Genomic DNA, 22,409 nt, shown 5'->3' with positions numbered 1-22,409 from the left:
ATAATCGTAGTCTACGGGACACAGATCCTGTGGCAAATGAGAAGGTAAACTGAGTGACGTCACGGAGCTGGACAACTTGAATTTGAGCTTTCAACGGCCTGATTGGCTAACTTCAGTGCTAATTAACTCTGAAACGTTGCAACGAATCTAATTCTCTGTAAACAATTATTTTTGAGCACAACTTAACCTGCAGCACCCTTACAAGCTTTTCAGACTATTTCTAGTCACCCTGTATATTGTGGAAAGTGATGGTCCTATAGCCCGCCTCCGTAGCTGAGTGATCAACGTAGATGGAGCCATGAGGAGGAACTGTGTTCCATTTTCGGTACTGCCAAGGATTTCTCCCAGCCTCGTGATGACAGCCGAGAAGTTACTTGACCGAGTATTATCGCCTTCACGGTGTGGAAAGTCTGTAAAACGGACGAGAGAACGGTTTGGTGACCGCATGCACCTCCATACTATATCTACATGACGCCGAAAGGCGGAGGATGACACGGCTACCAGTAGACAACCCGTGGACCCTCACGGCCTGGAAGAAGAGCAATGGTCCTGCAAAACTCCATTCGGTCACGTCCGAAGACACTGTTACGTCTGAAGACTTATCTCCCTTCCCCATGACCTGCTGTTTTCTGTTTATTAGAAACTCTTCCGTCCAGTCACACAGCTGGTCTGGTGCTCTGTACGCTCGTATCTTGTTCATTAGGCTACAGTGCGGAACTGTATCGAAAGCTTTTCAGAAGTCAGGGAACACGTCTACCACGGCTCCTGTATCTACTGCTTTCTGGGTCTCCCGGACGATCAGAACGAGCTGGATTTCACACAATCGTTCTTTTCGGAACGCACTTTGATTCCTAAAGAGGTGGTTTCCCTTCAGAAGATAGGGGACTTGCTTGCCCTTGGTTTGTGTAAGACAACAGTCGGGAGCGATTCCTTCAGGATTCCTCGCTTGTATTGGTAGCCGAGGTCAGGTGATGGGATAGCCACTCAACGAAAAAACGTGTATGACGGTAATATAAAATCGCCAAAGTCCCCTTGTGCAGCCAGCGGTTGCATTGCGCAGTCCGCTCTTTCAGTTCCCATTCCGCCCTTGACAGGTTAGTGTGCCGGTGCCTAGCAGTTCAAAAGCTATAATTTTTTTCTGTGTGTCCAGAACATGTGTCTGCGTGCTCTCACGTATTATTTGATTGCAATTTTCCCACAGTTAGTTGATATCGTGAATCTAGATTCCACGGTTCTGGTAAGCCCAATCTCATTATGCTTTCATCTGTGAAATGTGCTAACAAATTCTTTTCCTTTTTTTCTTCTTTTCTCATTTTGTGTCTGTGGAAGGAGAGAGGTGACCTATCCCTTGTACGCTAGAGTCAGTATGAAAGATATTGCCAAGGCCGCAACATGAAACGACCATCTGCTGCAAGTCTGGAAATCTAGACATCTTGTACAAGTGACAAGTCCATTTTGTACAGACAATAGGACAATAAAAAATTGTATTGAAAATATAAATTTTAATTATATAGACTGAAGCGGCGAGTGAAAATTAGTACCAAGACTGGGAATCGAACCTAAGTCTCCTGCTTATTAGGTTTGTGCATTAGCCATTAAGCCACCTTGGCACAGCAGTTCACCCACCTGCACAGATTGCCCTGGCGCACTTCCCTCCTCGATCCAAATTCCCCCTTACACACGAACGGAATTACGAGGCTCTCCATGTTCTGGAATAGCACCTCAGTATCGGACGTAAATGAGGGATCCAGCCTGCAATCCAGGACCAGGTATTTATAAAAATGAAATGACACTGTTTCAGAGACTTTACTGTTCTCATGAAGATATGATTTTATGTGTACAAACTGAAGTGACGAGTGTAAATTTGTACCAAGATCGGGAATCGAACCCTGGTCTCCCGCTTACTAGGCAGGTGCGTTAGCCACTATGCCAGCTTGGCACAGTGGTTCACACACCTGCACAGATTACCCTAGCACACCTCCCTTCTTGATCCAAATTCTGTAACTCTGTCATTTCATTAGTGTCAGTGCCTGTTACTGGGTTTGAGGTTAGATCTCCCATTTACGTTCGATGCTCAGGGGCTGTTCCGGAACACGGAGAGCCTCAGCAAATCTCTTCACGTGTAAGGGGGAAAGGGGGAATTTAAAGTCGACTGGGGTGGCAGTGAGAATTTAGATCGAGGAGGAAGGTGAGCTAGCGTAGTCCGTGAAGTTGTGGGAACCGCTGTGCTAATGTGGTTTAGTGGTTGCAAAAGGTGGCCTCGGACTCGTCAACGTGCGGTCACGATCTTCTGTACTCTTTGTCCATATTATGTTGTGGCACTGGCAAGGCCCGGTCCCGTCTTTAACACGCAGTCTCTTAGATATCCTCCGACCAGCTTCTCTCGATCCACCGCTCAATGTGGCACCTATTTCTCCATTACTGTACCACGTCGCCAATTGTTTCATAGAACTCAGCTATGTTCGGGCCGATCTTCCAGTCACCCGTCCTCCCCGTACAAAAGATTATTATCGTTTGTTTATCCCGTCCAACCTTTGCGACGCCATGGCGCTACAGCACCCTGACATTAACTGACGAACGGTTTGGGGGTGTGTGCATGCACACTTTTTACCGTCGTCTGTCTGCACTCTGGTACGAAAGTCTCTGGCAAATTCCCGACTATTAGTCGACTTTATCGCATAGGACTGGCCACCTCCCCACTCTGCTCGAAGAAACTGACGAGCACCGTCTTACGTGCCCCCTCAAACGAAACGTATGGCTCCTCATCCAACGAATCGTGGGGTTTTACCTCCGTGCCCCGCAAACGACAGTAACCCTAGATTTCGTGTTGTTGCCCCAGACATTTCACTACCCTCTTGCGGAGCACCATACACTCAACTGGTTTCGAGGACGGGCTTTAGAATACATCTTTCAGAGTGGTCCGCATACACTCCTTGACCTCTGGTACAAAGTTGTGACCGCGCATAGCACCCTCACCCGAAAACCATCTTACCGACAAACTGTTGCCGGCTTTCTCCACAGCGTCTTCCATGAGCCCCTCAAAGTTGGAGTGTGCCACGCCTACCCGTCACATGATGCAATACTCTTATCCACGTTCTCATGCATCGACCAAAGAAAAGGAAGAAGACAGAATATGTTATATTTTGATGTATTTCATGTTTTTCTAATATTTTTTGTTTAACTAACAATGATTTGTATATATATATACTGTCCGTTTGTTCAATAAAGATTATTGCACCAAAAAAAGTGGCTAACGCACCTGCCTAGTGTTTCGGAGACCCGGGTTCCATTCCAGCCTAGGTACAAATTTTCACTCGCTGCTTCAGTTTGTACTCATAAAATTACATTTGGATAAGTCCAGTAAAGTCTCTGAAACAATGTCACTTCAACTGTAAATATAAACGTATTACACCAACCGAAGGTGGGTGAAAGATCGAGACCTCATGGCATAAAGAAAGCTGCATAAAAATGTCTGTCTGCTGCATTTTCTCGATTAATATAAGGATCGTCCACATCGTCATGAAGCCAAGCTTTGATCCCACCGTCGTCCATCCGTTTGAATCGAAGAAAACTGAGTTACGAAACCAATTCCAGGACAATGGAAATAAAAAGGACGGACCTATACAGAAATGCGGTTGCAGAAAATCTCTCTCAGAGGGTATAAGTGAAACAATGTTGAAACGCGCTCGCGCGCTACGGAGATTGGAGAAAATTGCGGAGCCGGCCGGCCGCGAGCCTTAACGAGGGATCGACGCAGCGATCGCGGGCGTCCCGCTGCGCGCATGCGCCGGCCGCGTAATCGCGCATCGCCGGCCAGTGGCTGCGGATACGGCGGCCATTACAATACAATGGCGAACACCTGCCCGTGCGTTCTCTCCCCTGCTCTTCTCGGAACACGGGCTGCGGGCCGGCTCTCGCATTTATCACGGCGCCGCCAGACCCCGGGGGGCGTACTCCTGCCACGGCGCCGGACGCGGCAGGTCTGCCGGTGTAGATGCGCTTGTAGATGGGCAAATACTGGCCGTCACTGCCCTCCCTCACAGGCATTAATCTGCACGCAGAGGTTGGGCACACAACTCAAACATGGCTCTTAAGCTGGAACCGCAACCCGCCCGTTTGAAAAATGAAAAGTCAAAGTGTTTGTTTGGACAGTTACGTCACGAGGTTTCGCCTGAGCACTTGTAGGCCATCATCAAGTGTTACTTTTTTTTTAGTTTATCAAAACACGACTCGCGGTTTCCATTCTGGGAAAGGCTGCTAATCCCTTACCAGTGAGGGCGAATGCTCGAGTGCCCGAGACTCATGCCGCTTTTCTTGTTCTCTAATTACACTACCTGAAGAAAAGTATCCGGACACCAATTAGTGGACATTAACATGGGATGTGTCCACTCTTCGCCTCTATCACGGCTTGAACTCTAATGCGCACAGTTTAAATAAGGTCTCTTAGTGTCTGTGGATCTCGGCGTTGAGCGCCCGAAAGCTCCTCCTTCAAAACCTGTTGTGTTGTAACAAAATGGTTCAAATGGCTCTAAGCACTATGGGACTTAACATCTGAGCTCATCAGTCCCCTAGACTTAGAACTACTTTAACCTAACTAACCTAAGGACATCACACGCATGCATGCCCGAGGCAGGACTCGAACCTGCGGCCGTAGCGGTCGCGCGGTCCCAGACTGTAGCGCATACAACCGCTCGGTCACTCCGGCCGGCTAACCTTGTCAATCAAGCCTAGCACCTAACCATACAAAATCTGATATAAAAATATGTATAATAATCACGTCGAACGTAATCTGATAAGCAGGATGTAGTCTCGGACTCTCCACAGCACTTACCTGTAAGGAACAGGAAAAAATTTCTACCTATTGTAGGTTTTACAAACGCTTCTTCGAGTGCAATTTTGTTTCGCGTTGTCCAACGTTATGCCTGAAAGCAGAATTCACAATGAAGTTCGTACTTGAATCAAATTTAGATTGGAAACTGAACAGCAAGACCCGTATGAAGTAGCATTTTGGAAGCGAAATTCGTACGTGATTCGGGAGTGAAAATAAATCGTACATGCTTCAGTTTTTTTTTATTTTTTTTTTTTTAATCGTATGGCTAGGGCCCCCCGTCGGGCAGACCGTTCGCCGGGTGCCGGTCTTTCAATTTGACGCCACTTCGGCGACCTGCAGTCGATGAGGGTGATAGGATGATAGGATGATGATGAAGACAGCACAACACCCAGTCACTGGGCGGAGAAAATTCCCCGACCCAGCCGGGAATCGGAACCGGGTCCAGAGGAATGACAATCCGTCACGCTGACCATTCAGCTACCGGGGCCGGACACAGGCTTCAGTTACCGTAAATACATCATTATTAAGACTAATCATTCTTGAAACATCCCCCAGGCTGTGGCTAAGCCACGTCTCCGCAATATCCTTTCTTTCACGAGTGCTAGTCCTCAAGGTTCGCAGGACAGCTTCTGTAAAGTTTGGAACGTAGGAGACGAGGTACTGGCAGACGTAAGGCCGTGAGGACGGGGTGTGAGTCGTGCTTGGGTAGCTCAGTTGGTAGAGCACTTGCCCGCGAAAGGCAAAGGTCCCGAGTTCGAGTCTCGGCCCGGCACACAGTTTTAATCTGCTAGGAAGTTTCATATTAAGACTAATTTCAAAAGCATTAATAGATGAAGCTTTAAACCCCCCCCCCCCCCCCCTGTCCGACTTTGGACCACGTGGCATAGCAGCCTATCATACATGAAAGAATTAAGAAAGGTTTCCACATACCTGAAATCCTCAACAGTTTGAAATTAACGAGAGCCCGATGTGGTCAGTATGTCTACTGTACGGACGAACGAACGAAAAAAGTGTTAGTGTACCATGTGCATCGACAGTTGTCTACCTCTCTTAGCAACTGAAGTAAATTTTGAACCCATGTAAAGACACTTTTAAAGACCTGAAAATACTGCAAACAAATATCACGCGAAGCCGCAGAATGCATACCACGACTTTCCGTCAGAAAGTAACCTCAAAGTAATTTACCACACGAGTCGTCCGTAGCAAAAACGTGGAAGTAACAACCAAGAACACCATCAGAACCAGAATAGTAGCGCATCGAAAGCCGGAGGGAAGTAGAGCCAGAATCGATTCGTGGCCCGTTCAGAGGGACTGTCACAAAGCCACCTATCCCGCGCGCGCCCGTGATGGTTCATAATTACTGCCTCCAAAATATATCTTAGCAGACATGCCTTCACTCGGAAAGGCTGCAACCTTATATAATTTATATTATAATTGCGAAAGTTTGCACGCTTACGCGAGCTTTCGTGTGTGTGTGTGTGTGTGTGTGAGAGAGAGAGAGAGAGAGAGAGAGAGAGAGAGAGAGAGAGAGTTAATGTGTTTGTGGCTCCTTCACCCTGAAACGGCTATACGCTCTTGGATGAAATTTGAAATGGACATAGGTGTATGAGGGCAAAGCTGCACGTAAAAAGTCCGTCATTAAACCATGGAACGAATACAGATAATTCGTGGAGGTATTTGTTAAGCATCTTCAGCGCCAATTTCCAGCGCTGCTGGTTCATGCGTGTGGTCCTGGAGATGTATTGGTTAGTTTCCATGCTCCAGTTGGTTGATTTCCGGCATTCTTTCACCCACATTTGATTCAACACAACGCATACATCAAATGGTTCCCTAGACGTAGAACTACATAAACCTAATGAACCTAAGGACATCACACACATCCATGCCCGAGGCAGGATTCGAACCTGCGACCGTAGCAGCTGCGCGGTTCCGGACTGAAGCGCCTAAAACCGCTCGGCCACACCGGCTGGCCATCGCATACATCACTTGCACTTTTCATTAGAATCGCCACTGAAGACGCTTCACAAATAGAAGAAGCGAAATGCGTATGGCAATAAAGAAACTGCCTTCAATTAGTTGCATGGACGGAACATACCTCCACGAATTTTAAAGCAATGAAGGAAAGACGGAAAACAGAAAAAATGACGAGAATTCAGATAAATTTTTTACACTTATTATTTACTATCTGGAAAGAAATGCTATGGGGATAAGAACCAACAATCTCCTGTTAGGGTCAGGGTGATAACGTGGAGAGAGAAGGGGGAAGGAGTAGACGAACAGACAGGGAGGGGGAAGAAGGAGATAGGCAGAGATAGGGGGGAGGTGGAGATGGAAATATACAGGGTGGTCCATTGATCGTGACTGGGCCAAATATCTCACGAAATAAGGGTCAAACGAGATAACTACAAAGAAAGAAACTTGTCTAGCTTGAAGGGGGAAACCAGATGGCGCTATGGTTGGCCCGCTAGATGGCGCTGCCATAGGTCAAACGGATATCAACTGCGTTTTTTTAAAAATAGGAACCCCCAATTTTATTACATATTCGTGTAGTACGTAAAGAAATACGAATGTTTTAGTTGGAACACTTTTTTCGCTTTGTGATAGATGGCGCTGTAATAGCCACAAACACATGGCTCACAATTTTAGACGAACAGTTGGTAACAAGTAGGTTTCTTTTAAATTAAAATACAGAACGTACGTACGTTTGAAAATTTTATTTCGGTTGTTCCAATGCAATACATGTACCTTTGTGAACTTATCATTTCTGAGAACGCATGCTGTTACAGCCTGATTACGTGTAAATACCACATTAATGCAATAAATGCTCAAAATGATGTCCGTCAACCTCAATCCATTTGGCAATACGTGTAACGACATTCCTCTCAACAGCGAGTAGTTCGCCTTCCGTAATGTTCGCACATGCATTGACAATGCGCTGACGCATGTTGTTAGGCGTTGTCGGTGGATCACGATAGCAAATGTCCTTCAAATTTCCCCACAGAAAGAAATCCGGGGACGTCAGATCCGCTGAGCGTGCGGGCCATGGTATAGTACTTCGACGACCAATCCACCTATCGTGAAATATGATATTCAATACCGCTTCAACCGCACGGGAGCTATGTGCCGGACATCCATCATGTTGGAAGTACGTCGCCATTCTGTCATGCAGTGAAACTCTTGTAATAATATCGGTAGAACATTACGTAGGAAATCATCATAAATTGCACCATTTAGATTGCCATCGATAAAATGGGGGCCAATTATCCTTCCTCCTATAATGCCGCACCACATATTAACCCAAGGTCGCTGATGTTCCACTTGTCGCAGCCATCGTGGATTTTCCGTTGTCCAATAGTGCATACTACGCCGGTTTACGTTACTGCTGTTAGTGAATGACGCTTCGTCGCTAAATAGAAGGCGTGCAAAGAATCTGTCATCGTCCCGTAATTTCTCTTGTGCCCATTGGCAGAACTGCACACGACGTTCAAAGTCGTCGCCACGCAATTCCTGGTGCATAGAAATATGGTGCGGGTGCAATCGATGTTGATGTAGCATTCTCAACGCCGACGTTTTTGAGATTCCCGATTGTCGCGCAATTTGTCTGCTACTGATGAGCGGAATAGACGCGACAGCAGCTAAAACACCTACTTGGGCATCATCATTTGTTGCAGGTCGTGGTTGACGTTTCTGATGTGGTTAACACACTTCCTGCTTCCTTAAATAACGTATCTTACCGGCGAACGGTCTGGACATTTGGATGATGTCGTCCAGGATATCGAGCAGCATACATAGCACACTCCCGTTGGGCATTTTGATCACAATAGCCGTACATCAACACGATATCGACCTTTTCCGCAATTGGTAAACGGTCAATTTTAACACGGGTAATGTATCACGAAGCAAATACCGTCCGCACTGGCGGAATGTTACGTGATACCATGTACTTATACGTTTGTGGCTATTACAGCGCCATCCATCGCAAAGCGAAAAAAGTGGTCCAACTAAACCATTCATATTTATTTACGTACTACATGAATATGTAATAAAAATGGGGGTTCCTATTTTTAAAAAAACGCAGTTGATGTCCGTTTGACCTATGGCAGCCCCCTTCAAGCTAGACAAGTTTGGTTCTTTGTAGTTTTTTCGTTTGATGCTTATGTCGTGAAACATTTGGGCCGGTCACGATCAATGGACCACCCTATAGAGGGTGAGGGGGAAATGGACAGAGCGAGGGAAGGAGGAAATTGAGAAAGAAAGTGAAGAGGAGGAGGTGTGCCATGGACAGAGAGAGGAGGGAGACGGAGGTGAACAGAGAGAGGAGGGAGAAGGAGATGAATAGCGAGGGGTGGGACGAGGCGATGGAGAGAGAGAGAGGAAGGAGGAGGTGGACAGAGAGAGGTGAGAGGAAGACATGGACAGAGAGAGGGGGAGTTGGAGTCGACTGAGGGGGAGGGGTTGAGGAAGTGCACAGAGAGAGGGGAGCAGGAGTTGGATGGAGGGGGAGAGGAAGGAGGCCAGAGAGAGCGGGAAGGAGGAGATGAACCAATAGAAGATTGGAATAAATACATACCCAGGCGTTTTTTATATACGACCGCGTGGCGGAGAACAACCAATCACATGGTACTGAACGCCTTTAAAAAACGCTTGAGATTCAGAACTCGTGGACTTACGAATAATTTGGAAGTTGACATTCAACGAACAACTTTTATTTTTTCCCCATTTCCTCGGCCAATTCAGCTAGTGCTCGATGTGTAGTGACACAGTTGTCGGTGGGACGTCGGACCGTAGGTACATTCCTGTCTTGCTTTCTAAAAGAGCGGTCAGTGGAAGAGTGTGTCGGCGAGATGGTAGCTGTGTCGGGCAGCAGGCCAGGAGGACAGCGTGGCTGGCTGCCCTGCAGACGGAGACGCGGCCCCGCCACCAGACGCCCCGATTTGCAAGTCTAACCGCTGCGCGGCGCACGACGCTACCGGCCGCCGTCTGTGTGTGTGTGTGTGTGTGTGTGTGTGTGTGTGTGTGGTGTCCTTCACGGGCCTGCGGGTCGCTGGACCCGGCGTACACGTTGCACCGACGGCACTCACGTTGGGAACGTCCCGAGCGGAGCACACCGCAGTTCCCAGCACGTTCGGCGGAGCACACACACACACACACACACACACACACACACACACAAGAGCGGGTGCAGGCGAACATAAAAACTGCCGTGGCACGTTCTTGTGTGCATCTCTCACATGCGATGTTTATAGTCAGTACCTTTACAGCGGGCTCCCAAATACGGTTTTCCGTAAACTAATTTCTAACTGCCGGTTCGGATTGATTGGGTAAAATTGGGTAGCCAGAATAGAATTTCAGTAAACGCTCTTGGATTTTTAACAGTCACGGTTAACACTGCAAGATCCATTACTGAATTTCCATTGTGCCTGGCTGATTCCAGCTACCACAATCGGTTTTTGCTCCATCACTCCAAACGTTTTCGGTACAACATTAATAAAAAGTGCAAAAGAGATGGTGGTTAAAATGCGTCAGGTGTTCTACATTTAAGGAGTGATCAAAAAGTTTCCGTTCGAGTGCGTTGTTGCAGCATATATGCAACACAGCGCGACTCCGAAGCAGGAACACACCGAGATGACGGGGGATAGCAATGTGCACATATACAGACGGCGGTGGTATCGCATACACAAGATATAAAAAGACGATGCATTTGCGGAGATATTATTTCTACTCGGAAGATTCATGTAAAAAGGTTTGCGACGTGATTATGGCCACACGAAGCGAATTAACAGACTTTCAACGCGGAATAGTAGCTGGAGCTAGACGCATCGGACATTCCATTTTGGAAATCGGTAGGGAATTCAATGTTCAGAGAGCCACAATGTCAAGAATGTAGGGTCTTACACAGCAATTCAGGCAAATAACATTAGTAGTTTTATTTGTATAAAGACCCGCCGGGTTACCAGAGAGCGCTAATGCGTTGCTTCCTGGACTCGGGTAGTCGCGTGGCCCCGGCTCGAATCCGGTCGGCGGATTACCGACGACGGCTGGTGTGCCAGCCAGCCTGGATGTGGTTTTTAGGCGGTTTTTCACACCCTACTAGGTGAATACCGGGCTGGTCCCCAAGTCCTGCCTCAGTTACACGACTCGCAGACATTTGAACTACGTTCACACTATTTTATGATTTACACTAGACCCACAGCCTGGGTACACTGATTCCGTCTCAGGGAGGGGGGGAGGGGGTATGGAGCGGCGGCAGAAAGGGTATCCGGCCACCCCTTCAAATTAGCGATGCCAAATCCGATTGTAACCATGCCGACCCTGCGAAAACTGCGGGGTAAAGGCAAAAACGCACGCAAGTTGAATTTCTATAAAGCAGATTGACAATACTTAACCTTGATGTACAAAGGTGTCGCAAGCGATGGGCGACATGCAATATAAATCAGAGTCCTGTGATATATGCAATGTTCAGGCAAGTCTGTCACACAGTTTGTGCATCACTAATAACTCTCCTAGGCGGCGTTAATATTCCGCGAATACTTCTCACTAATGCCCGGCCGAGGCTGACAGGAGCGGCGCATATATTCACTTCTTGCAGAGGTCGCTTCTGGCGCAGCGCGGTCCTTGCCAGCGGGCTATTGTTTGATGTCGCTTCACCGCCTTCTCTGCTCTTGCGTTCTTCTTCTTTGTTCCGGCGCTTGTGGTTACGCCTTAACAAAGAATATGGCGAAAATACCAAATTTCAGGCATTGCTTCTCACCAGCGACAACGCAGTGGTCGACGGCCTTCATTTGACGACCGAGAGCAGCGACATTTGCATAGAGTTGTCAGTGCTAACAGAGAAGCAACACTGCCTGAAAAAACCGCAGAAATCAGTGGCGGACCCACAACGAACGTATCCGTTAGGACACCGCGGCAAAATCTGACGTTAATGGGTCACAGCAGCAGACAACCGAAGCGAGTACCTTTCCTAACATCACGACAACCTCGCAGCGCCTCAGCTGGGCTCGTCTAAACAATTGAAAAACCGGAACCTTGTCAGACGAGTCCCTATTTCAGTTGGTAATAGGTGAAGATAGGGTTCAAATGTGGCGCAGACGCCACAAAACCATGGGCCCCAGTTGTCAAAAAGGCACTTTGCAAGCTAGTGGTGGTTTTATAATGGTGTGGGCTGTGTTTACATGGAATGGACTGGCTCCTATGGTTCAGCTGAATCCGTGACTGACAGGAAATGGTTGTTCGGCTATTTCGAGACTATCTGCAGCCATTCATGGACTTCATATTTTGGAACAACAATGAGTCATCTCACCGGGCCGCAACTGTTTGTGATTGATTTGAAGAAGATTGTGGACAATTCGGATGAATGATTTGGCCAACCACATCTCGCGACATGAACTCCATCGATCATTGATGGGACATAATCGGGAGGTTAGTTGGTGCACAGAATCGGTCAATGGCAGCACTTTCGCTACGGACGGCTATAAAGGCAACACGGGTCAGTATTTCTGCACGGGACTTCCAGCAACGTCTTGAGTCCATTCAACGTCGAGTTGCTGCACTACTCCAGGAATAAGAAGGACCGACAGGATATTAGGAGGTATCTCATGACTTTTGTTACCTCAGTGTGTAAGCACAGAAATGTAGACAAGGAATTAGTGTGGCACTAGTGTCTTTCCGACATTTATATGGTGAGTGCGGAAACGTGTACTTACCAAATACACTCCTGGAAATGGAAAAAAGAACACATTGACACCGGTGTGTCAGACCCACCATACTTGCTCCGGACACTGCGAGAGGGCTGTACAACCAATGATCACACGCACGGCACAGCGGACACACCAGGACCCGCGGTGTTGGCCGTCGAATGGCGCTAGCTGCGCAGCATTTGTGCACCGCCGCCGTCAGTGTCAGCCAGTTTGCCGTGGCATACGGAGCTCCATCGCAGTCTTTAACACTGGTAGCATGCCGCGACAGCGTGGACGTGAACCGTATGTGCAGTTGACGGACTTTGAGCGAGGGCGTATAGTGGGCATGCGGGAGGCCGGGTGGACGTACCGCCGAATTGCTCAGCACGTGGGGCGTGAGGTCTCCACAGTACATCGATGTTGTCGCCAGTGGTCGGCGGAAGGTGCACGTGCCCGTCGACCTGGGACCGGACCGCAGCGACGCACGGATGCACGCCAAGACCGTAGGATCCTACGCAGTGCCGTAGGGGACCGCACCGCCACTTCCCAGCAAATTAGGGACACTGTTGCTCCTGGGGTATCGGCGAGGACCATTCGCAACCGTCTCCATGAAGCTGGGCTACGGTTCCGCACACCGTTAGGCCGTCTTCCGCTCACGCCCCAGCATCGTGCAGCCCGCCTCCAGTGGTGTCGCGACAGGCGTGAATGGAGGGACGAATGGAGACGTGTCGTCTTCAGCGATGAGAGTCGCTTCTGCCTTGGTGCCAATGATGGTCGTATGCGTGTTTGGCGTCGTGCAGGTGAGCGCCACAATCAGGACTGCATACGACCGAGGCACACAGGGCCAACACCCGGCATCATGGTGTGGGGAGCGATCTCCTACACTGGCCGTACACCACTGGTGATCGTCGAGGGGACACTGAATAGTGCACGGTACATCCAAACCGTCATCGAACCCATCGTTCTACCATTCCTAGACCGGACAGGGAACTTGCTGTTCCAACAGGACAATGCACGTCCGCATGTATCCCGTGCCACCCAACGTGCTCTAGAAGGTGTAAGTCAACTACCCTGGCCAGCAAGATCTCCGGATCTGTCCCCCATTGAGCATGTTTGGGACTGGATGAAGCGTCGTCTCACGCGGTCTGCACGTCCAGCACGAACGCTGGTCCAACTGAGGCGCCAGGTGGAAATGGCATGGCAAGCCGTTCCACAGGACTACATCCAGCATCTCTACGATCGTCTCCATGGGAGAATAGCATCCTGCATTGCTGCGAAAGGTGGATATACACTGTACTAGTGCCGACATTGTGCATGCTCTGTTGCCTGTGTCTATGTGCCTGTGGTTCTGTCAGTGTGATCATGTGATGTATCTGACCCCAGGAATGTGTCAATAAAGTTTCCCCTTCCTGGGACAATGAATTCACGGTGTTCTTATTTCAATTTCCAGGAGTGTACGTCAAAACAGTACCAACGTGCTCTTATTTTTCTCTTGCTTGTCAAAGGACGAGCACCGGTACACATCCATCGGGGAATAAGGAATGTGCATGGGGCAGCATGTCTGTCGCAAACATCCGTTATGGACAACGGGTGCTCGTGCTTCATGATAACGCACGTCACCATGTCGCAAATGTCGTAATGCATAAGTTACGCCAACACAAGTAGGAGATACTCTAGCAGCCGCCCTTTAGTCCTGATCGCTCCCCGTGCGATAATCACACCTTTGCTTCCTTAAAAAAGCCTTGAAGGGTCGACGATTCCTGTCGAACGAGAATATGCAGCAGGCAGTTATGGATTTCCTCACGCAGCAGTACACGATGTTTTACCGAACGTGTATCTTCAACCTGGTGTTTCGGTTGGATGATTACCTCAATGCTCACATCTGTTTTGCCTGGTTGGCATACCGGTTCTGGACTGTACGGCGTTCAGACTGAAACTTTTTGATCGCCACTTATAGTTTCCCCGTCTTGAGTACAACTCACAAATCTTCATACGATGGTTGGAACTTTAATAGTGGCAGCTATTTATTTACAGCTCGTACAAAATTTATACGTGTTTCAAAGACAGGAGAGATGGTGGTGTGAAGTCCCTGGTCATCATTCTGCGCTGGGATGTCCTGGATTTAGTTCCAAACGTCTCCGCAGTGTATCATGATGTGCGACACTGACGGTGATCCGTCCGTTGGCGACGTTAAGCTCTGCGTCATCCTTGGTACTTTCCGAGAGTAGTCGGCTATGTGCCTTCTCTCAGCTCCAACATGAACACGACAATGCACTACACGCACACCGTTACAGTCGCCTTCACTTAATAGATGCACTTACACACACAGCTCTCGTACTTCGCAAAGCAAAGGTGCCTGCGGTCGCAGAGGGCAGGGAAAACCTTTCCAGTTAGGCGGCTGAACCTGCCCTTCGGCGTGTCCCAGCCATTCATGCCATACGACTTTACTTCTTAGTTCCATCTGTCTACGTAGTTACTGCGCTGACGCCGCTTGTACGACAGGAATAAATCAGCCTGGGAACTTTTTGTACGGCTGGTGTAAATGCTCTATCGCATTTGGGTCGCGATTGGCTTGTAACGTTGCTACTTGCTGTGTAAAATGCTACTTAAAGAGAACGAGGTAATTTTTGTGGGGGCAATTACTAATTTATTTAATTTAATTAGAAGCATTTTTTTGTTGAGTTATGAGGTGCAAAGGGACACACGAATGCTGCCATATTTACTGAATTAACAAAATCCACCTGCTTGGCGAAAACCGTGCATTCTTCATAGCGAGTTACTTCGTAATCTGTTATACCCAATCTCACTTTTATTGGTAAATGCACTCGTACACAATCAAAGGCTTGAGACAAAATATTCGCCTGTTGTATGCACAGTATAAAAAATTGGACTCTACTTGTATAGTGTCAAGTCCCTAAAATGTTGGAATGTAATTATTGTCGGCCAGTTACTACTTCGCACTTTTTCCACAACACTCTCCATCTATGTAGATGTAAAAAATAACTTATCACCCATTAATTGGCCGAGGAAAGTCTTAAAATCTTATAGGCATCATTTCTTCCTCACCTCGTTTATACGTCACTGACTTCCATAAGGAAATAATACTGTCTCTCTGTTTATTAGAAATATTACGAATGTACTGTCAACCTCTTTTCGTGATGTTGCCGAAATCGGAGCAGCTGATTTACAAACACTATTCGTGCAAAATTTGATGCTTGGGGAATCGATATATGACAGTACTAGCAAAATCGATTCGGACGTAACACGTAAAAACGATACTGAAAGTCAGTTTCCAAAATCTCACTTTCGTCTTCCTCAAAATATGTCGCATATGAACGTGGTGGCCGCCTATTCCAAAACGTAAGCCGCTTGACGCACACTAGTGGCGTAACAGCTGGTACATGGCGAGTCCAAACTCTATCGACAATATCGATTGCGCATGTTTATTGAGTGTTCCAATCCCAAATAAGAAGAACACTTTGTCTGCAGAGCCTGATTACAAAATGATCTGTTCGTTTTATCACGGAAATTTGTTCAAGGCTATCGCACTGAGAATACCTGAACACAAGTGCTGCGGCGGAAGGAAAATTGAGCATTAATCTATCGTCGACGACGATGTCATCAGAGACGGAACAAACGCTCTGATTGGGAAAGGATGGCTGAAGGAAATTGACCGTACCGTTTCCGAAAGAGCCATCGCGGTATTTATACCTTAAGCGTCCGAGGGAACCCAAGGAAAACCTATATTTGGATCCCCGGATCGTCTACAGTGCATATATGCTGTTGTTTAGTACAGATGTAAAACCAATGACTACCAAGTGCGTTCTATGGGCGGTCTGTAGCACCATCTCTCTGTTTGTGATGTATATCTTTGTAACATTTTATTTACGTCTGTTTCTGTTTTTAGCGCGGACTGTGAACTGTGTAAGTGTTGTACATGTGTATATAAATAAGAGGATAACAAGAAATCTGTAAGCACAAGTTACTTCCAAATTCTCCGTTAGGGAAATACATCATTAATTACAGAAATGCGCATGTCTGCACATGCGCATTTCTGTAATTAATGATGTAATTCTGCAAGCCACAGTGGCTCATATATCGCAAACATAACGCCTTAGAATGTCATAGTATATAGAAAACACACTTGATGGAATCATTTCCTGCGACGTGGCATATGGAAAATAAATTCCAAAAAAATCGTTATTGGTAAATGTTATTGTACAACAAGAAAACTTAGAGTCAGTTTAGTGTCATAATGCTAGGGTCCTCACTCTAAAGAGTGGTTTAACGGAACTCTCCACGGCACTCTATCCTGTCCAAACCTCATCATCTCCGAATAACCATTGCAACCTACATCCTTTAGAACCTGCTTACTGTACACATCCTTTAGTATCCCTCTACAGTTTTAACCCCCCCCCCCCCCCCACACACACACACACACTTCACTACATTAGCAAGTTGACGAGTCGTTGATACTTTAGGACGCTTACTGTCAACCGATCCCTTCTTTTACTCAAATTGTGCCATGAATGTAATTCGTTACTTCCTCATTAGTAACTCGATCTACAAATCTAATCTTCAGCAAACTTCTGTAGCAAGACATTCCAAAAGCGTCTGTTCTCTTCTTTAAGGCGTGTGTCCACTAGCAAGTAACTTCTGCAAGCACTTACTGAAGTGTTTACTTTAGAACAAAAACTTGCTGAAGTTTACTTCTACTTGTCGCTACGGCAAGTTAATTTCAGGAAATGCCTGCAGTTACTTGCAGAAGTGTTTCTACTAGAGTTTCCTCTTGAGATAGGCAAGTGAACGTTTACACAGTCGTGGATAAAAACCAGAGCAGCCTCCACTATTGTTGAATTATTATTATTATTATTATTATTATTATTATTACTTTAGAAAAGTGGTTAAGAAAAACAACAAGTTGACAAAATAAAATATGTGTGTGTGTGTGTGTGTGTGTGTGTGTGTGTGTGTGTGTGTGTGTGAAGAAATGGATACAGTGGCGTATGCATTTATCAAGTAACACTATTGAATGAAAGAAAAATCAGAATAAAAGTTTTCTGTGAATTACGTCTGCGAGTTTCAAAAATATATTCGAAAGCAGAACACAAAACTGCTGCAATTTGTATCACCAAGAGATCGCCTTTTACTCACTCTTCTACTTTTGCTAACATTCATTACTTTTATTACAAACGTAATGCATTCGAATACCGATACAGAAATGTTGAGATCTGTACCATCAACAGATTACCTCTTAATTATTCTTCGAATTTGCAATCAATACTTATTACAAACGTTTACGTTTACGTTAACATTCAAAGACTTCTCTACTGTTATTCTATTATACTTCCCTTGTGGTGGAATAAATTAATAGGTAAACTCATTTCGTACTTTCTTGACTCTCGATGACCAATTATTTATGTTTATGGCTTCAGACGGTACATTTATTTTCGTCCATCTGTCTTTGCGCCATTCTCTTTCTCGACGCTGAATTTTTCGTTTCGTCATTCAACACACAAAATTTCTGTAAGTTTGAGAATATCTCCCAGCAACTGACAAGTTAGGCAAGTATGTGCAGTAAGATGCAAGGAACTGTTTCCGCTAATTTGCGGAAGCTACTTTTTGAAGTTGACGACACTTTCGGAAGACGACTTTCTGAGGGTGTTCCAACTTCAAAGAATTAGCAGAAGTAGCTTCTGCAAGCGACTTGCGGAAATTTTGTTGCTAGTGGACACACGCCTTTTCAAACACCTCTTTTTCAGAAATGTTTTCCTTCTTCCAATAATCTGCTTTTTATATCCTTTCGCTTGCGGCATTGGAAATTATTTTCCTGCAGAGATAGCGCCTTTGTGACTTTTTGTTATCACTTCTCTCACTTGCTTCGGAACTGTTGCACACTTACAGTAGGCATTATTAAGACCATTTGTTAGTATCAATGGCTGTTGTCTACTGCATGAGCAGCAAATAGAGTAGCTGGGAATGAATTTGTTTTTACGATACGTTGTTGTTTTCTATCAAACAAAATCATTGCTTTTACGGTCTCAGGCTCCCAAAAGCCATTTTGTAGCGTTACAAATAAAACTTTAGATCAATGGTACCCAGTCTGGTGGCAATTACTCCCTAAGGGGTAAAATGAAATTTTGTGAGGTGTAGAAACCAAAAAGAGCTCAATTATGTCTCAGTCATGAAACTATTTTTAAAAGATCATTATTAGTATCAAAAATATTGTAAAACTCTAATATTAATTATATAAGAGCAATAATAATTTTAAAAAATACCATTAATAATGCATGAACAGTACAGAGGACGGCTACAGCTACCGAAAAGAATGTATGAATATCTCCTTCACTTATCCACCGCCTACACACATACTTTGTACATTGTACTGTACATCTACGACAATAAAAGTGGGACACCTAAAAAAGGCAAAATATCTCATGAAAATTTCTTCTCCAAGTGCAGATAATTCCTTCAATGGACTAGAAATGGCTTCATTACATATAAACGAACTAACTGGTAGCACAACGTAACAGCACGTGCATCATGGCTGCCATAGTCGTGTGCTCTATATTATTATTATTGTCATTATTAATAAACATTGTTAGTGGCAATGGTCAGACACAACCCGTCAGCAACACGAAGTCATTCAGTTTCTGTCATTTGAGAAGTAAGGTACCCAGCAGTCAAGTAATTTACAAGCAGTAAGTATAGTGCACGCATTTTAATTTGGCTGATTTTAAATGAGGAACAGGAGAGGTGCAGAGAAGCATGTTTTGTAACAACAAGTGCCTACCATCACTGTGGACAGGTAGCTGAGAATGAGAAGTAGGAGGCTATTACAATATACCGGGAATTCCGCCATCATTCCTTCTAACACAAACAGAAAACACACACAATATTGGAACACAGCACTTTGCAAATGAAACGTGGTATTTGAGATTTATAGGTGTGAAACTATAAATGAAAACAAAAACAAGGAACTGAATAGACGTGGAGCGTTACTTACGATGTGGACTGACTGATAACAAGCGAAATATACAGGATGTTCGGAAATACTCGTTACAAACTTCTAGCACTTGTAGAACGGGTGGGGGGGGGGGGGGAGTGAGTACATAATATTCTGATTAGAAACCCACGTTTGGAACACACCGTTTCGTACTACGACGGTTTCATTTCAGATGTGTAACGCGTCCGCGTCTGTTGAGGGAAAGAGAAAAGTCTCCGAATTGCTCGTCCTGGTATGCAACAGGGTAGACAGGACGTGGTGTACTACTTCTTGTGGGGTCGTATGCAAATTTTAATTTACGAAACTTTTGTATAGACAGAGCAAGATCTGCTGGCACGAGTTCTGGCCTCTGCACTAGAAATCGAAGAGACACCTGATGGGATGGAGAGTGTGTACAAGAACACCCTTCGCAGGTACAATTTCTGTAACAACGCTGGTGGTATCCGCGTCGAGCCGCTGTTATAATGCATCAGTATTGTTCTGTACGTACAATACGCTTTTTTTTCTCTTTTTTTTTAGAATAATGTAAACACGTAATGTTTAAATGTTAATACAAACAAATGTGCTTAAGTGATAAATGGATGTTTCGTTGTGCTGCCTTTCGAATTGTTACCTAATAATTGTGCTGCGTCACGCCTAATTCAGTTCCTCAATTAGAAGTGGATAAGTTAAACATCTGAATTAAAATTGTCGTAGAACGGAGACGGTACGTTTCCGGACAAGTATTGCTATTCAGAAATTATACTGTCACCCCCGTCTAGAAGCCCTAGAAGTTTGTAACGGGGATTTCTGAACACCTCCTAAACTAATTTGTTAGAAAGAAGCAGTATCCCATTGTTTGTCTGACCAACTGGTTCTTAGTTTAATAAAAAAGAAATGTCGTGTGACTAGGGCCTTCCGTCGAGTAGACCGTTCACCGGGTGCAAGCCTTTCGATTTGACGTCACTTCGGCGACTTGCGCGTAGATGGGGATGAAATGATGATGATTAGGACAACACAACACCCAGTCCCTGAGCGGAGAAAATCTCCGACCCAACCGGGAATCGAACCCGGGCCCTTAGGATTGACAGTCTGTCGCGCTGACCACTTTTTTTTTTTAATCTCATTTTGTTCGATGCGTCTGTTCGGGGCGGACGTCGTAAGACATCCGTTTAAGTTCGTTGATGATCGATTAACTCAGTTTTTTTTTTTTTTTAATTACAGAGGGCGCGTAACCCTCTGACCGAACACGCTGAGCTACCGTGCCGGCTCAGCTACCGGGGGCGGACCTTGGTTTAATAAAGCGCCTACAGAAAGTAAATAACATTTTTCTTTCGTCATTTAAAAAAAATAAAATAAAAATGTTCGAATTCCTACAATTTAATTAGGTGCTAATGTTGGTGATGGTGGTGAAATGTCGGTTAAGTGGTACTACCTAGTATCTGATAGGACTCAGGGATAGTGGCCTCAGAAAGGTTGGGAACAACTGCGCTAGATTTTATTTTGCGTACTCACACAGCGAAACAAGTAAAGACACCTAGAAATCAATGGCTAGTCCCCAGTAGCGTAAGTGAAGGATATAAAAACAGAAGGAGGGTTCCAGTCACACCCCACCTTTCCCCGTTTCGGGAATGTTAGTGTTGTTGAGGTGGTAGTGCTGTTGAGGTGGCGCCGAGGTAACGGTTCCCCGCTATGGCGGTGAATCCCCGGTGCATGCCGAACCAGAGCGGCGTGGCCACCTGACCGGCTAGAGAGGTCCTCTGGCCGCGGCCTGCTGCGCCGTGCTGTTGCCGTGCCGTGATTAATAGAGGCCGCTGGTGCGGCGCTCCTGTTTTTGTTGCGCGCGCTCGCCACGCGGAACCTGTTATTTCCGATTTGTCTCCCGGTGCCGCGTTCCCAAATAAGACGGCCGGTAATTAATCAATGTGATGTGCCTGTTAAGCTTCGCGGCTGTTCCGCGTCGAGCGAGGGCGTGCGGCCGCGTCGGCGCGTTTCCAGATCCCGTCACGATGTTGTAATTGTGCGCCGGCGCTCTGCTCCGGAATTCGGGTACAAGTCCGAGGCGAGACGTGGGTGTCAGCCAGCCGCACAATTAGTAATTAACAGCAGCGTTACAACACTGCGGGCGACCCTGTGGACCACATCGAGAAGGATCATTGGTAACAAATGGCAGTAGTATTAACTCGCAACACGATCAACTGGCATCTGCTGTACACAAACCAACAAGTCTGTGCACGGAAACTCTCTAGCCGTCTTGATTTAGTTTATCGATGCTCCGATTTTCTACTCGTCGGTACAGATTGGCTGCGAGTTGTTATTCCATCTGATGGAAGCTAGTCTGAAGCCTGATGGGAATTCCTATAAATTGTATGAGATCTCCATCTACATTTATACTCCGCAACCCACCCAACGGTGTGTGGCGGAGGGCACTTTACGTGCCACTGTCATTACCTCCCTTTCCTGTTCCAGTCGCGTATGGTTCGCGGGAAGAACGACTGCCGGAAAGCGTCCGAGCGCGCTCTAATCTCTCTAATTTTACATTCGTGATCTCCTCGGGAGGTATAAGTAGGGGGAAGCTATATATTCGATACCTCATCCAGAAACGCACCCTCTCGAAACCTGGACAGCAAGCTACACCTCTCTTGCAGAGTCTGCCACTTGAGTTTGCCAAACATCTCCGTGACGCTATCACGCTTACCAAATAACCCTGTGACGAAACGCGCCGCTCTTCTTTGGATCTTCTCTATCTCCTCCGTCAACCCGATCTGGTACGGATCCCACACTGATGAGCAATACTCAAGTATAGGTCGAACGAGTGTTTTGTAAGCCACCTCCTTTGCTGATGGACTACATTTTCTAAGGACTCTCCCAATGAATCTCAACCTGGTACCCGCCTTACCAACAATTAATTTTATAT

The 22,409-nt window shown here is 46.2% G+C and overlaps 1 protein-coding gene and 1 non-coding gene across 2 annotated transcripts in view; both read left to right on the top strand.

Moving 5' to 3' along the window:
* Positions 1–22,409, top strand: part of LOC126260961 (laminin subunit gamma-1) — a 1,198,090-nt gene that overhangs the window by 583,746 nt on the left and 591,935 nt on the right. The gene's annotated exons all lie outside the window — the stretch shown is intronic.
* On the top strand, positions 5,530–5,604 carry Trnas-cga (transfer RNA serine (anticodon CGA)). Its single transcript has one exon. It is a non-coding gene; the product is annotated as a tRNA-Ser (tRNA).

This window comes from Schistocerca nitens, chromosome 5, assembly GCF_023898315.1.
Source record: "Schistocerca nitens isolate TAMUIC-IGC-003100 chromosome 5, iqSchNite1.1, whole genome shotgun sequence".
Classification (NCBI taxonomy): domain Eukaryota; kingdom Metazoa; phylum Arthropoda; class Insecta; order Orthoptera; family Acrididae; genus Schistocerca; species Schistocerca nitens.
Note: the sequence above shows the minus strand (reverse complement) of the source record. Positions and strands in the feature narration are given on the sequence as shown.